This window comes from Crocodylus siamensis, chromosome 3 (genome assembly GCF_052110815.1).
Source record: "Crocodylus siamensis isolate JL-2025a chromosome 3, ASM5211081v1, whole genome shotgun sequence".
Lineage (NCBI taxonomy): Eukaryota > Metazoa > Chordata > Crocodylia > Crocodylidae > Crocodylus > Crocodylus siamensis.
In genome coordinates this window covers 166,127,471-166,143,436 of record NC_143397.1, presented here as the reverse complement: position 1 = coordinate 166,143,436, position 15,966 = coordinate 166,127,471, and the positions used below count along the sequence as shown (strand labels likewise).

At 41.4% G+C, this 15,966-nt stretch overlaps 1 protein-coding gene across 3 annotated transcripts in view; it reads right to left on the bottom strand.

Moving 5' to 3' along the window:
* The window catches only part of PIEZO2 (piezo type mechanosensitive ion channel component 2), a 503,985-nt gene that overhangs the window by 186,736 nt on the left and 301,283 nt on the right, over window positions 1-15,966 (bottom strand). The window lies entirely within an intron of this gene.

Below are 15,966 nucleotides of genomic sequence, written 5' to 3'. Positions count from 1 at the left end.
CTATGTGACTGGAAACTGTTAGGGTTTGGAAATCCATTAAAAACTGCCAGCCCTCAGACATTCACATGCTTAAGAGTATGTGAAATGAAGCAGCTGCCTTTTGTGGATTTAAGTCTGAACATAAAGGATTTGTGAGCTATAACATGTTTCATCTAATAAAATGGCCTTGGACTTATTTCACATACACCGAATTTGTACCACAGCAGTAGAAAAACTCATGCCTACTTTAGATAAAATAAAAATCCAGTTGCCTCACTAAGGAGCTGGTTCTTTGGTGCTAAAATAGAGATTACCTTCTGACACAAGGTGTAAAAATGATATATTCATTTGACAAATCAGTGGGTTGGTGGGTTATCTTTTTTGGAACTCCAGGACTGAACGTTTTGTCCCTCAAGTTATACCTGAGTTATGGCCCAAAGGTTCTGTCAGACTATAACACAATGTTTACTTTAAAGCTAATTAATGAATGAGAATGATTGACCATATAGCTATTAACTGTGGCCCCAAAAGATGATTGTGTTAAGAAGGACATTTTATTCTGAACAGAAGTTGTGTTCCTAATATTCCCCATGCCCCTTTTGAGTTCTTTGCCACCCCTCCACCCCCAAGTTTCTTCATGCCTTAAGATTGCCCTTTTCTGTATTAGTATACTGTATTGTACTATGTAGTATTCTGCAGAGAGGTAGGAACGAAAAGCAGAGGAACTCTGAACTTTTGCTCCTTGAAGACTACTGAGATAGTACTTTGACATTGTTCCAAGTCAGTGGATTAAGAACATGAGGTCTGGTATTCTGTAAATGTGCAGCAAGGTGAGCTTAACTAGGTAAACTGAGAACAGGCCTACATGGAAGAAGCAAATACTGCTACTGCTGCTGGAGGTACCATAAAGCTCCAGAAGAAATCCTAACTTGGGTTCCATTTCATACCAATTAGGGTTTCACCTAGAGCATGATCCATTTTCACCCTCAGCAACCTGGCCAATGCCTTTATGACAGGCACCTGGTCCATATATGCAATTGGCATAATCTGTTGTTGAAATTGTAGCTTCTCTTGAAGCTAGCTGCTTAATGCAGCTGTTTAAAACCTCTTGGAAAAAATACAAAATAGTTTAGAATCTGAAACGAGCAGAATGTTTTCAACAGAAGGTTACCAAGTGGAAATTCTCTCTACATGTCAGAGGTAATAAACCTATTCTTCCCAAAGTGCCGTGTAAACTCTAATGCCATAACTGGTCAAGCCTGTAGTTTTGTGTAACCCCTAACAGGGCATATCCACACTTCAAAATGGGGCTGGGGGCACTTTAACTAAAGCTCTCAGAGTTGTTCATATAGAAGCGCTGGAGTACATGTAAAGATGCCCGTTGTTTCCCTAGCACCAGAGGAAAGAGTCTTAATTACTTAATCACCAACGAGTCTTCCCTAGAAATCCCAAGTCCTTTTAGAGCAAAAGACTACCCAAGACTGATTCCACTTTGTGATCACAACCCAAAACAGAATGGGTGTAAAATAAAATTAAAAAATGGAAAAATGGAGGACAACAAAGAAAACTAGTCAATCCATTTTCTGTTCATTGTTTGGTGGCATAATATTGCATTGTTAAGGAATTTGGAAGTGGTTTCTACAAGAAACAGAAAGTGATATACCTATGGTGGAACCTGCAGAGAACCTCCAGGATGGGAATAAAAATTCCAAGTGTCAGAAGAAAAAAAGTTTGAAGTAGATGCATTAGGTGGATAGGAGGGGTGTGCAAAATTTCGACAGGTGTTTCGTTTCAAAGCTGTTTTGATGCATTTCGAGCTCGAAACAGCAAAATCAAAAAGAAACAAAAGGCTTTGAAACAGCTTTGAAACGAAATGAGGGCACTCGAAACATTTTGAGTTTCAAAGCAGCCCAGTAGCGGGAGAAAGGAGACAGCCAGGGCTGCACTCTGAGCAGCTCTGCCAGCCCCAGGGAGCTCAGCCCGGTGGTGGGAGGCAGCAGAGACCCAGTGGTAGAGCTGCTCCGAGCACAGCCCTGGCCAGTAGCTGTGCAGGACCCCAGATCTGCATGCAGGATGACAGGAGGTTGCCACTGATGCCTGGGGCCAGCAGCAGCCACAGTCTTCCCAGTGCTGGGAATGGGCTGTGCCCAGTGCTGGTCCCAGGTGGCAGCAGCAGCCTCCAGTCATCTGGCATGCAGATCCAGGGGCTTGCATCTCCAGGAGGAGTCTGGCACAGCCCTGAAGCCCTCCTGGGGGTGTGGGCCCCCAGATCTGTGCATGGGATGACAGTAGGCTGCTGTTGCTGCCAGCAAGTAATTTGCTTTCAACCGCATGAGGTGCACTTTCACAAGAACTCCTGCACTTATCTCCTTGAAACTTGGCAGGCACTCTGCCCTCAGAAGGGGTTACCATCCCTGCACGTCTTATCCAATTCAGGCAAGAAATGACAAAGTTATAGGCATTTTCATGATTCCCCATTATAGCCTATGGGTGAAACATCAAAAAGCATTGAAACAGCGAAACAATTTGGACTAAAGAAAATGGAATAGTGTTTTCACATGAAATGAAAGCGAAACTGTCCCTTTGAAAAGGAAGTCAAAATGAAACAATGCTGTTTCACGCAGCCCTAGTGGTTAGCCTGTCCTACTCTGTCATATAAATGTTTATTCATAGAAGAGTTAGGGGAAAGAAGACTCATGTTACAGGGCATGTCTACATGTCACCTAATGGTGATGTAACAGTGCACTAGATTGCCATATGGCATGCTATGGTGACATTGTGATCTTGCTGGTTTACACATAATAGCCAGGTACATTGCCATAGTGGTGCATTAGCTTGGTATAGCACACCACTATAGCAATGTAGCAGCAAAATCTAACCATGCACCATGCACAGTAAATGCCCGTACTGCCTTACAGTCACCATATGGCGACATGTAGATGCACCCATACAGTACTATTCATAGAAGAATATAGTACTAATACCAAGGAAATACCATTCCAAATGAGATTTTTTTAAAAAATTGTATATACAGAGAGGAAGCAATGAGGTGGAATGGCACAAGGCAGAGGCAGGGGCACTGACAGAATGTTCTGAAAAAGTACAGAGTGCAGAAAAGGGTTCTTCATGCTAGAGGCTGAATTTGGATACTTCTGCACTCAGCAGGAGGCATAATTTAATGAAGTCTAGCAGCACCAATTAGTTACTGAGATTACAGCTTGTTTTCAAACTGATTTGGCAGAGCTAATAAAGGGATATCAGCCAATTGCTTCAATTCAGAAGTCTCACATATGTGGAACAGTGGATACTATGGAAGCACAGGATGTTCTGTAAATTCAGAACAAACAGGTAACTCAACCTAATACCCTCGCTGCTGTCTTAAACTTAGGTACCCATAGAATTTAAGAAATATTTATGTGGTTTTTCCATCACATGTATTTTATGTTAATGACTTTGCAAGAAACTAAGGAAAAAAGAACATGTAAAAACAGCATTGGTGGGAACCAGAATTTATCAGGACAATGTTATCTGAAATACACATTCAAGATGCAGGCAGAATAAAATTGAATTGTCAAGATTTGATTACAATGTAAACTATATGCAAAGTTTTGATGAGTGTAGAATTAGATTTAATGAAGTATAATACATAGGGAAAGACTTGCAATGTGATCTACCAACCTAAGTAGAGTGACTAGAGCCATGAACTTCTGAGTTTTAATCCAACTTCTGACAGACATTGTGGGGCCTCCAGCAAACAATTTAATTTTGGGAGGGTCAATTTTACTATCTGTGATATTTGTCAATTTACTAGTCAATGATATTTGTCAATTTACTAGTGACAACTTTTAAAATCAGGCTTCTCTTGAGTAGGTAAGAGCTACTATATATGAGTTATACTAAGAGTGCTTTTCCTACCATCTCATCAGAACGTGGGAGTGATTCATTTGGTAATGTTAGTACAGTGAAAAGAAAATGTAACATGCTACATATAAGAGTTAAATATTGCCCTCATTGCTAGGAACGCCAGAACATGAAAGGAATGGTTGGCAAATAGGTGTTAGGAAAAAGTAAGGAGAGGCTCACTATGCCAGGAGTAAATTGCTAATCATAATTCTTTCCTCTTACTACCACAAAGTAGTAAAGATAGGGATTCAAGGAAACTATGATACTGTGTCTTACTTCTGGGAAGAGCTATGGACATTTGTTCAGCACTTATGGGCCATAACTGTATGTTTATTTAGCAATACTAATATAAAATTAAAGAGCCAGAAGTTATCACTATGCATACACCAGCCAGGCATAGGCAGTGGAAGGCCAGGCCTAATGGGGCTTAGCCCCTCAAAACTAATTTTGCAACAGCCGGCAACAGCAGCAGCACTGCGGCGCTGCTGTCCCATAGTACCTGGTGCTGCTTGGCACCACTGCCATGTCATGTCCCGCCCCACCCCGCTGCCGCAGTGCAGCTCCCAGTGCCCCCGCTGTGCACTGCTTCGCTGCCAGTGTGCATCATCCCTGCAACAGTTCTCAGCTCTCCCACATAATATTTCTCCTGCCTGCCAGCATGTGATATATGGAGGCACATGCTCTAACATGAATGAGCAAATCAGTTATCATCATATGCTTGTGGTATGTGTATATACCAGATCTGACTTCCACGAACTGCAGGTGGAGGTTTTGTTTTTGACTTCACTGGGAAGGGCATAGGGCCACTTTACATGCTTAAATGACCAAGTGAACATCAGGATATCAATTTTGTGTATATACATCTGATTTAGTCAAACATATTTGGGATTCATCATAGTTTATAAAAACTTTGAAAATCTGGTCCAAAATTTCTTTACAGGAAACCAGAAGAAGGATGCACCTTTCCCTTTGTGGCAATATTCTGCTTGCTATTTAGTGACAGAAGAGGGGAAGGAAGTGGCTTGTAGCCAATGTTATGTCATGTAACAGTGACTGATTTTATGTCCACAATCCAAGCCTAGTTTCCGGATACAGCATATGTATCGTTCTGAATGCCAAGACTTTCCCCTCCTCTCATTAATGAGAATCACCTGTGCAGAAGTCCAACCAACAAGCAGGTCTGCCAAAAAATTTACCAGTTTCAACCTTGCTCACCACTATAACAAAATGCAGTTTTGGAAACTGGTGTTTTCCATGTGCAGAATGTCATTGCTTTTCAACATCTTAGTATTTCTTTTGGTTTATGTCATTTTTAAGTTGAGTCCTATTTAGTGGTTCTCAAGCTTTTCACATGCAGATCACTCCTTGTCAGACTCCAGGCACCCCTCCAAAACTTTTGTGAATTGAGCAGTACCCCATTTTAAAAACAAATTCATTTATTACAGGGCTTACCTCCTTGCAGAGTAGGCAGGCAGTGGGGGAGCAGCCAGCAGGAAGAGCCTGAGCCTGCCCTTTATTTGCTTATCTCCTCACACCTGAAGCCTGAGACTGCTTTTATCTGCTTAGTTCCGCCCTTATCTCCTCATATGGGTGGATCTAGGATTTTGAAAAGGGGGATGCAGATGGTGTGGTGCATCATCACATAGAACATAACACATTTTTCTCCAGTTAAAGAGAAACTAGAAGTGTTACTAATATGCTAGGGAGCTAGTGCTGTATTTCTCAGTTTAAGATCAAAGCAAAAAAAAATATAACTGTATTGGAATGTGTACTAATTTGCTAGATTATACATTAAATTTAGAAAACACAACAAACTAGGCAAAAATAGTCACAAGAGATTGTGTCATTAGTCCCATAATTATTATAGTTAAGAGTATTTCTTTTATTCAGGTTCATAAAACAAAATCTAGCCTTCTTGAGCACCTTGACTGTGCTTTCAATATTTCAGTGTCAGTCATTTCTAATGAGTTATTGGCACACCTGAGTTAAGGTTTTTAGATAGAGCTAAAAACAGTCTGCAAGGCTATGAAATAGGAGAGAGATATTACTAGGAATGTGTAACAGACAGCAGAAGTCCTGAAAAAGATAGCTTGAATAGTGGAACATCAAGACCATTAAAAAGCACAGTGGGTCATTAACACCTGTGAAGTGGAGAGAGATTTGCACGGATGTGGGAGATGATAATAAGCCATTAATAAGCATGGACAACAGACATTAGACATAAACCAGTATAAGTGATTGGAAACTGGTTCAAACTAACCCAATGAAGTTCAGTGCATATAAATCACTTTCAAAATGGCTGAACCTGGTTTAAAATAAACTTGGATGGATGTAGTATCAGACTTAACTGATTTAGGTTAAATCAGTTTACTGAACTTCTGTCCCAGATCCTATAGTACAGCAAGTAGCTCAAAATTCAATAAGTATCCTATTACCATGTTCAGAAATTTCATTTGCAGAGTTTTGCAGCAATGATATCACCAACCTTCAAGAAGTGCAGCCAAATCAAGCTCTTTCAAGATACGTCTACCCTGCAGTCACTCCTATAACTGCAGTGTGGATAGATAAGCTTTAAATAAGCTAGTTTGGGTACTGGTAGTGCTCTAGCCAGGCAGCACAAATCTCAACATGAGAAGCTGAACAGATATGCATACGGTTAGTTTGTGCCAAGTATCAGTCTGCTTCAGCTAGACTGGCTTTGGTACCCCAAGCAAGGTAGAAGTCATGCAGCGTAGACATACTATTAATTGCATGACCTTTGCTGAGTGGACCTCAAAGGAATCCCTTTGGATAAGTACTCAGAATTTTTGGTGTTTGTATTTCAGAGATGGAGACGGAAATGTCTCAAGAACAAGCTTGTAATGTTTCTCGCTACATCTAGTATTTTCTCCTATAACTGGGCTGAAAACCTTGCTGAAACCTTTTGAAGCTTGCTAAAATGCAAGCAAAACTAAAAAGGATAGTTAACCAAACTGTTCCAGACTTAGAAGTTTCCCTTAGCGCTATGACAACTTCATCTGCTATTAACTCCCCTTTCTGAGTTGTTTGCATTTAATGTAAATCTACATACTGTAGCAGTTTGTTCTAATTTTCCATGCTTGTAACTAACCCTGCTGTGACATCACTTTCTGGAGCATTTTAGGCAGAATCCTAATTGTGTTATAAATGTTAGCTATGCTAACTCAGCAATATAACATGACTGTTCTGGCCAGTGGCATGCCTCTGGGAGACAGAGGTTGTAGCTATTACGGCTGTGCGAAGCTTTGGTTGCCGATTTGATTTGGCAGAAATTTGGCCCAATTCGGTGGCTGAATCTCTGAATCTGAATTGAATCAGAAGACCCTTTAATCTCTCTGAATTGAATCGGAACCTTCCAAATCGATTTGGACAGATTAGAAGAGATTTGATGATTTGGACATAGATACAGTGACAGTGGACCCAGAAGTGGACCAGAAGCACTTCCGGTCCACTTCTGGGTCCCCAGGAAGTACGTGGGGGACCCCCCTCCCTGCCCACCAGCTCAGTGACTGCTGACTCCTGGGTCTGGGGGGGCACCACTCCAGGACTACTGGACCACTTCCAGGTCCACTCCCTGCGCACCCCCCAGTGGATCTGCAAGTGAACCAGAAGTACTTCCGGTCGACTTCCTAGTCCACCACTGAGCATGCAGGCCACCCTGCACTCCTGTGGGATGCTCCATCCGCCCCACCAGCGCAACATTCACAAGCCGCACCTGATACCTCAAGGTATGTAGAAAAAACATTTAAAGCTGTGTCTATGGCCAAATCGCTGTCCTCCAGATCTGCGTCGAATCTTCGGATTTGGCTGAATTGAACTGGGACAGTGATCTGAATCAATGAATTGAATCACTGTCCCCAATTCGGGCCAAATCCGAATCGACTAATGCCCATTTCACACACCCCTAGTAACTATGTAGGTCTTTCTGACTAGAAAAGACCAGCGTGAATTTCAGATGAACCTAACCAACTTAAGCTACGCTGTTCATGACAAATGAAACAGAAAAAGTAAACAATTTGTGTAGAAAAATCTTACTTAGACTACTAAATAGAAGACAATGCTTTCAAGTCCAAGATGAAGCAATGCTTTCAAGTCCAAGCAGCTGCATAGGGCCCAGGCTGGTGGTCATGTGCTGAGCAAAATGCCTTCATGTGTCATGCTCGGCACGTGTGCCGGGGGTTGTTGACCCCTGACTTATACTGTAGGATTTATTCCAAGATATAGGATTGAATATATAGCCTTCCAAATGGAAACTCTAAGTGATTTCTTAAAGAAAATAAGATGTTATACTCCTTTAAGCCCTACGTGACTGCACAGCATTATTTTATTCAGTCTAAGAGAAATCCTAGCCCACTGAAGTCAGTAGTAAAGCTCCCATAATGCTAGGGGTTTCACCCTACTTATGATGATGGCGGTGCCAAGATACGCTCTCTGTGACTCAGTCCCCTGGCTCAGGGGACACTGGTGAGAGCACTTGCTGCTCCACCCTTTACATCATGTGCATTCACATGCACAGGACCTGTTCCATTTGGAACTCTAATACCACTGCAACTATTAGCTTTGTTCAATCATTGCACTTAGAGAATTGCTTAGAGGATTGCAAGGACAAGATTGTGTCCAACACCATCATAAAAAGGATTCACAAGAGACAAATCTGGCATTGAAGTTCCACATGAGAGAACAGGCTGTTTTGCTAGTTTTTAAGTTATAAAGCATGCATGATTGTGAGTGGCATTTTTCTGCTTTTTACTTTTGACCAATGGCCAAGCAACACACCACATTTATTTTAATCAACTGTATTCTGTGACTCAATTTCTCATGACCTCCTATGGAAGCACTCTAAAAGCTGTCTGAGCAAGAGAAACACAGCATTCTTGACTGTAATTCTATTTCACTGCCTCTTAAGAAAAATATAGAACCACTGTAGCTCAGAAAAAAGACAAAATAAGATTTTCCTTTTACATATACAAATCTCCTTGTTAAACAAATATAACTGTCTTTCTGTAATCTGTGCACATGACATCTTGTCCTCTATCTTTTGTAAGCACCCAATTATTTGAACAAAGCGATGAGACATGGACAATCTCATCGTACAGCATCTGTTGTACAGATTTAAGGAAAACTATTTGTCATTTTATTGTCTACTAGTGAACTGCCCTTCAAGAAATATGTGGCAGGGATGGACAGGCTCTGCATCCAGGCTTGTCATCCCGGGACGTCATTCTCCCCTTGTACTCGGCCTTGGTGAGGCCGCAGCTGGAGTACTGCGTCCAGTTTTGGGCTCCACAATTCAAAAAGCATGTGGAGAAGCTTGACAGAGTCCAGAGGAGACCCACGCGCATGATCAGAGGTCAGGAAAACAGATCTTAGGATGACAGGCTGAGAGCCATGGGACTCTTTAGCCTGGAAAAGCGCAGGCTCAGGGGTGATCTGATGGCCACCTATAAGTTTATCAAGGGTGACCACCAGGATCTGGGGGAACGTTTGTTCACCAGAGCGCCCCAAGGGACGATGAGGTCGAACGGTCACAAACTCCTGCAAGACCGTTTCAGGCTGGACATAAGGAAGAATTTCTTTACTGTCCGAGCCCCCAAGGTCTGGAACAGTCAGCCAGCGGAGGTGGTTCAAGCACCTACATTGAACACCTTCAAGAGTAAATTGGATGCTTATCTTGCTGGGATCCTATGACCCCAGCTGACTTCCTGCCCTTTGGGCAGGGGGCTGGACTTGATGATCTCCCAAGGTCCCTTCCAGCCCTAATGTCTATGAAATCTATGAAATCCCCCACCCCCCCTTGCCACTCTGAGTCCAGCCCTGACCCAAACCCGCCACTCTGTGTCTGGCCCTGCACCACTCCTCCACTCTGCATCTGGCCCCGTGCCAGCCCTGCCCTTCTGCTCTGCACCCAGCCTCATGGCTCCCTCCCCCCCAGTGCCACCCACCGCCCTCTGCTGCCACTGCTCTGCATCCAACTGTACACCAACCAACCCCACTCCACATCCAGCCCTGCTCCACACTCCCCGCTCTGCATCCAGCCCCACGACACCCGCCCTGCTCCACCTCCAGCTGTGTGCCACTTCCCCACACTGCTCCACATCCAGCCCCACACCGCCCCGACCCCGCTCTCTACATCTGGCCCCATGCCACCCACCTCCCCTCCTACACCCCACTCTGTGTCTGCCTGGCCTGCTCCACAGGAGCCATGCCCTACCCATCATTCTTGATGGGCATTCTTGATGCAGCACTGGCTGAAGCCACACTCCACCAGAAGCCACGACCCCCAAAAGCATTATGGGCAGACAAACAGACAGATGGACTAAGCCCTTTATATATACAGAATTTTAGGATTAACCTCAGTATATGTAAAATAAAGTGATATGATTACTGACACAGTGGGAACAGAATGATATGGTCATTGGAAGGTGGTCAGAAATGAGACAATGTTTCTTAGCTTTCCTTTTTCAAATTAATAAAAATGTATGTTTGGAGATTGACCTTCAAAACACAGTCATTCATTTATAAAAGATGTAAGCAGAATCTTGATTTCTAGCATTTAATTTTACATTTAAGGGAGGAATAGTTTGTCCTCACTGTTCCCCTTTCCATCTCCTACTCCCTTCCACCTATATTTGCTGTACAAGATTTCTTCCTTCCACTTGTTCTGGAAATGCCTCATGTGACAGAGAACTAGGGGGGCTAGACAGGATTCCTCAAGTCAATGCATGCTACATTTACCTGGGCTGTATGAGTCAATGTGAAGAGATATAAAACATTCATTCTCATCCTTCAAAACATTTTGTTGTTCTGGCTGGTCCGATAAATAAGAAAGTGAGCACTGAAATACGTCCCTTATCATAGGATCTACTCATTGCATTAGGCTTATTCTCCTTCAGAGGTTTTGGTCACTAGAAGAATGAAGTTACAACAGATGACTCAACTCATGCAAGAGAAAATGAAATAGTTTTTATCCAAACACATATATGTATGTGTATAAACGTATGTATTATATACATGTGTATACATTTCATTTTCATACACACACGTAACATATGTATATACATACATATGTGTACAACCATATGTATATATGTATGTGTACATGTACATGTGTATACACATACACACACACACACAAATAAAAATCACCACAGGACATTCTGAATTTCACTTTCTGTTTTTCTTGAATTCCTATCCAGTATATAGTTAAAGAAGATGACAGAAATGTGTATGTATAACAAAGTTTACTGAAATAACACTGATTTAATACTATACTAAGCCACCTTCCTGATAAAAAAGAGTATTGCTCTTTTTGTATGACCACATGATATAAAACTGATTAGATGCAGAATTTTCCTCTCTTTAACACATATAGACATTGTATTATAAACTAAGTTAGTGGCGTTGCATTGCCTTCAGTTCACAGCTTATTGTCCTCTTTCACACCTGTGTTTCTTCCTGTTTTTTACCTCAGTTCTTATCTAAATGCCCTCCATCCTCTTCTCCACCTTCCAGCCTTGACACCCCATTTGTTAGTGTCTATAAGGAAACCTTCAATAACTGCAAGCTGATGATGTCCAAGGGGCTTGGTAATAAGTGGGAAAAACTAACACTGAGTGGGAAAGAACTGGAGATCAGATTTTCTGCCACAGAAAAATTATCTGCTTGACACAGCAGGGTAAAGGCAGTTGTCAAAAGCAGATAGCGGATACCTGATTTTCTTCAGAGTTGCATTCCAAACTCAATCCCAGTTAGAGCATAATGTTCTGCTTTAAGTTAGACCTGCTGGCAAAAATCCCCTGAGAACCATCTCTCAGCTGGAAAGAGACACACCGCAGTCCATTTCTGCCATTCCACTCACTGTACTGGAGGCTGCAGGGAGGTGACATAATAGTCAGCCCTGTCATCCTTATAGCTGTCAGAAATTCCCAGATACCAGGAGGGTCCCCCGAACTAGCAAACCAGAGCAGCTTCTGTTACTGTAGCACTGAGTAGTGTAACAGGATTAGAAACAAGTGTAAGAATTTGACTGTAGATAGTTTAGCTCCCTCCACAGTACATGACTTATTATTGTAGCTTATGAATTGCTTGGAGCAGCGACTGCATTTTTATTGTGGTTGAAAAGTATTTAATACCTTTCAGGCTCTACTCAAATCCAAATATTAAAAAAGTAACATCACAATAAAAAATTCAAGGACCCTAATATTCGGCCAGGAGATATTAGATCTTAGGACAGATAGGATATTCATGAAGAATATTCATTGTTAATATAACATTTAGAAATCATTCTATTAATTGTGTGCCCTAACAGCAAAGAAATGAATCCTAAATAGTTGTGAGACTTATCCTGCCCTTACTTGTGGCAGATGAAAACCTATGGCAAAACATTTCCAAAGAATGGAATTACTCTGAACAGCACATGCCTTGGGCTACCTCATAGTTTAGATAAAACAGGCAAGCGATTATCATAATGGCAAGGACAAGTATGGCCTTTTGTCAACAGGAGACTGAACTTGTATTTGCAAGCTGTTAGCAAAACAGCCATCCCTTTAGAAAAAAAGATGTAATACTTTGAGGAAGTTACAGAAGCAATTAGATCTAAATAATTTTAGCAGTGTCTTGAATTCTGTTACATTACATTGTTAACATGAATCTGTTGAAAAATTAGTGTAATATGAAAGACATTCTGTTGCTCTCAGACAGGGTAAAACTTAATGCTTAAAGCCAGAAATGGCTCACAGGCAAGAGAAATATTCCCACTATACTGGAAAAAAAGAGACTTCTAGACAGGAGATCCACTCCATGTATGGTCTACAGAACAGTTCGGTAATTAGTCATGGTAGCATTCCACTCTTCAGGACACATAAGCATCCAGATTTGGTCATCTACCTGGCATTTTTTTGGCTGTGTAGGTCTCAAAAAACCCATGTATGTGCAGACTGGCATGCTATACAGACAATTCTGTTATTGAATTAGCATAGGCAACAGTGGCTAAGACCAATAAGCATGTCCTTTGTGGATGCGTAGAAGCTTTAGATGCCTAAAAATGGAGTTGGCCAAAACCCATGACTACTGAACTTAGACTAAGGATGGTCACTGTGTGTCTTTCACTTTCCAGCATGGCACTCAAACCACCACAGCAAAAGTTAGGCCTCTTGTTCCTGCCCTTCTCCAGGGCTCCATTTTAAGCTGAGCCTCTAACATAGCCATTGGAAAATATGAATGGAGACAGTGCAAAGGGAAAAGCTTCTGCACTAAATGGGGACAAGGGCCAGGTCTGGAAACCAGAGACCCTCCCTTCCAGACCAGCAGCCACATCACTGGGCCATATACCCTCTGGCTTTCTCCCTCTCTCATGGCCTCATGTATCTCCCACAAAATTACTTTTCATATCTTGCCAAGGGTCAAGAGTACTCTAGTCACAGAGTTATTTGAGGGGAAAGGTGAGGGGTCTTTCTCTTTTTGTAACCAGAGCAGAGGAACAATCTGGTATGTACATGGCCATCCAAAAGTCTAGAGCTATGCATGCAGACTAGAAAGCTAACCAGTATTTATGTGGTGGTTTTGAGACTTGCTTGACCAAAAAATGCCCTGTAGAAGAAAAAATGTAGAGACCTAGGTGTCCAGGCTTACTTTCACAGGCAAGAGGAGGACTGAAGTGGGGAAAAGTGCAGGTATAGGTTTTATGCAACATGAATCAACAAGTCTGTGACATTGAAAAGGGCTTTCAGTTAGGATGATATTATACATTTAGAAATAAAAATAAAATGATGGCTAAAGACCTTTCCATTCAGAGATGGCCTTTATATTGAATGCACAAACAGATTTCATGACAGAGTTTAATGGGTCTTTTATGCAGAATCAGGACCTGCAGGTATATGGTCTCAGAAAATGTTCTGCATGATTTTAAAACTTATTTTTAAAGGAAAAAACTCAAAAACCTAGGAAATTAATTTGTGAGGAGACATATTCCAACTCAGGGCTTTCCAACTGGCAGACCGTGAGGGGTTAAACTGTGGCCTCCAGATGCCTACTGGGCCACCACTCCCCACTGCTCTGGCTGCAAGAATAGAGGACAGTGGGCATATTATCAATGCAATACATTTCTGGTAGGATGGGAAATGCTCCAATATGGTTCCTGCACTATTCCAATTCATCTGTAAAATTTCCTTCCACTCCCTTATCCACAGCTTATACAATACCTAGGCTGCCTTCTTTAATGCCATATTTGTGTCTCCTCCCACCCACAGTTCTGCACCTCCTCTTCTACAACCATGGAAGACAGCCACTACCTCTCTTGATTCAGACCTCTCCTAAAAACATTTTTTCTCAGCAGCCCAACTGACAATGTCAATCTACCAAATAAAGAACTCTGATTAAAAAGTGAAATAAATACAAACACAACTTTGAAATGAAACCCTCTTCTATTTGCTTGTGATCTCTTATGTATGACTGTGTAATTAAGAATGGCAGCCCACAAGGAGTGCAGCCCTTGGACACCCACCCAGCTACCGTTCCCCCTCCTGCTGTGGCTGCAGCAGCAGCCAGAGCCCCCAAGCTTCTCTTCCAGCCCTGATTTAGGACATAAGCTCCTTCAAATTATGTCACGTATTCTCTCTCTGGCATATAACATCACTTATATTAATAGCCCTCAATATATAACAAATTACGATTTTTGTCAACAAAACTGTATAAGATCAGACAAGGTTCTAAAGCCCAAGTCTCAAAATTTTTGCCCAAATTGTAAAACTGCTTTGACTCTTTACTAGGATATTTTACTCCTGTATATTCTTATTCTAAAACTTGAACAAAGAGGTGGGTAGTTATTTTTGGTACTTTTAATTTGTATGGATACCCTAAAAAATGAGAAATATGAACAAAAATATCCCAAATTATTCCATGCAATACACACAATATTTAGCTATTCAAGTATTGCATTGTGAAGAATCTTATAGAATTTATTTTATAAGTAAAATTCTATTGGGAAGAAAGTAAAGTCATATTAGTTACAAAAACATCTAGTGCCAGCCTATATCACAACTAACTGCAATTTTTCTTCAGTGCTTCTGTTTGGATTAGATGCATATGAAAAGAACAGACTGTTTACAAATATATGAATTTCAAGAGTACTTTTCTTGTTTAGACTATAAAATACAATTGTAGACATTTTGGACTAGAGAATAATGTTACCCAGAGTTAGAATTTGTTGCTGCAGGAGGTTATTCCTGAGGCCAAATCGTGGTCCATACTTATTTAAAGGGAATTTCGAAGTCCATTACAGCTATTTTCCCCCTCCTAATTAATTAAAAAAAAGAAGGAACAGAACGTTTCGGTCTGCTTGAGACTACTTTCCTTTCTCTATGTCTTGAGAGAGGTAATTAGCAGTGTTAGTCTTAAGTTCAGCAGAAGGCATCATGGTCATGTCTCCCTAAACTAGTTGGTCTATAAGGGTGCCTATAGACGTACTCATTCATGTTCTAACTAGAATTCATTGGGGCAGACTTGATTAATCAAGTTTGCTCCATGTTCTAACTAGAATGCTCCAACGTTGCCTCACTGTCAGGTGTATTAAACTCCCCTCCAAAATGGCTGTGGAGGCACTTTATCCAAGCCTCATTGAATGAGCTTTAGATAAAGCATCCCATGGCCATTTTGAAACACACAGGGGCTTAATACACATAACAGTGAGCCATTTTAATTAAGAGTGACTGTCTGGAAACCACTTGAATTAAAACACAATCTCCCCCTGCCCCAAGTATGTGTACAGTATAGGCAGCCTAAGGTGCCACATAGCTGTGCCTTCTGCCTAGGTTATGAAAATTCACAATTTCCTACACTGGCCTCTAGATGGCAAAAGGAACCTAACTGTAAGAATCTCTTTTCTGATTTACTTGTGAAGATTTATATTTCTTGTACAATATGTCTACTTAAATCCTCCTCCTAAGGTCAGCAGCTCCAACATTACGAAACAACTATTAATCTATAGTAAATAAACATCAAAGATTTAATGCCAGAAACAGAATGAATGTACTAACTACCGTAACACAACATATAAAGGAGTGTTCACTC